The 1710-nt window shown below is 43.3% G+C and overlaps 1 long non-coding RNA gene across 1 annotated transcript; it reads left to right on the plus strand.

The window, feature by feature from the left end:
- Positions 1 to 229: 229 nt before the first annotated feature.
- LOC142301255 (uncharacterized) lies at positions 230 to 885 on the plus strand. Its single transcript, XR_012752720.1, has 4 exons — positions 230 to 299; positions 434 to 504; positions 610 to 678; positions 780 to 885. It is a non-coding gene; the product is annotated as an uncharacterized LOC142301255 (long non-coding RNA).
- The last annotated feature ends 825 nt before the right edge of the window (positions 886 to 1710 follow it).

Here is a 1710-nt window from a genome sequence, read left to right on the forward strand (position 1 = left end):
TACTTTTTGTGATTTGAGGGTTTATGCATGACTGATATGTAAATGGGGGTATGATGGAGTCCCCTTTTTTTCACATCTAGGAGCCGTGTTATGAAAATTCTCCAGGGATCAGGCTGGAGCAACTCCGACCCTGACATATTGGTGTCAAAGGGTAGATATAATGGCCTTTTGGGGTATGGCCCTCTGCTCCATCATGGCTCTAACAGGGATATTTTGATTATACATTACAGATTCTCTCTTCATTTAAATTGGAGAATATAATACATCCGTTGGACCCCGGATCACTAAGGAACAATCAGGTTCTTTTTGCATCTTTTATTTTTTATTACCATCCACATTATAGTGATCCTATGCCATATGTGGTTTTCAAGAATTTACGCATGTTGATACACGAAATGGGGGTATGATGTAGACTCCTTTATTTTACATACAGGAACCCTGTGGTGAGAATTCTCCAGGAATTAGGCTGGAACAACCACTACCTTGACTCATTTGATGCAAAGGGTAGATATAATTGCCTCTATTTAAATAATTTTTTTTTTCTCTCTGGGGGGATGGCCCCCTACTCCATCATGACTCTAATGGTGATATTTTGATTATACATCGCAGGTTCTCTATTCACGTGAATTGGAGACCAATACACATCCGTTGGGCCATGGTTCATTGAGGAGGAATCAGGTTCTTTCTATGTGTTTATTGCCATCCTTGTCATAGTGACTCTGTGCAATCTGCATGTTGCCCTAAGGGACTTTTTCCTCTTCACTCTTTTTGTTTTGTAGTAAGTCCAAAGACATAACCCCTCTTATAAGTCCACTTATCCTGATGGAACAATAGGGGATCTTGTGAAAAAAGGATACAGTAATACCTGTCGCACCTATCCTGGTCAGAAGACTTATTGAGTCACTGGCTCTAATCATTTTCTAAGTAAGTCATCTTTGCTGCACGCATTGGTTCAAGGAAGCATGTTTAATCCTGAATTTGATTAGTGACACATGCCTGTCTTTCTTACAGGTGTCTTCTATCTTGTACCCCTGATGAACCCCCTTTCATTGCGTTAGAAGGGGGGGAAACGCGTCGGGAGGAGCTGCAGGAGCCTGCGTGGCAGACCCTGTCGCTCCCTTCTAACAAATATCAAGTTTTCAGATTGAATATCTATTCAGTGAAAAAACCTACATTTAACGCTATTGTGTATTACATGTAGTTTTGTCTTTAACACACTCTGCACCTGGATGTTGGTGGTGGACACAAGCCAGTTGGAAATAGGGATAGTGAGGGCCAGCCATCTGGAGCGGGGGGGGGTCCTAAACATTATGACACCCTCCGCTGGTAGGAAGGGTCATTGAGATATAGCTTAGGTTCTATGAAACCCCTTACCTACCACTGATCTTTTACTCATTCTCTCACGCTTTTCTATTTTTCAACTAAGCTTCACTCACCTTGTATTTGTTTATTGTTGTTTGGAAGACATATGGTGTCTATATTTTAAATCAATACCAGTAAGCATGGACAGGGATGTTACATGTCGCTGACTGGGCACTGGGTAACTATGGTGATAGCTGGTGAAGGGTCTGCTGCACAAGTCTTGCCGTCCCCACGACTTGTGTGTCAATCCTCTGTCTGTCCAAGTTCCGCCACTGCTTCTGCCTCCTCCACCTCATCTGGGTCCTCCACCTCCGCCCCAAGCCTGCCTGGTCAGGCCACCAGCGTTCT

This window comes from Anomaloglossus baeobatrachus, chromosome 4 (genome assembly GCF_048569485.1).
Source record: "Anomaloglossus baeobatrachus isolate aAnoBae1 chromosome 4, aAnoBae1.hap1, whole genome shotgun sequence".
In the NCBI taxonomy this organism is placed as follows: domain Eukaryota; kingdom Metazoa; phylum Chordata; class Amphibia; order Anura; family Aromobatidae; genus Anomaloglossus; species Anomaloglossus baeobatrachus.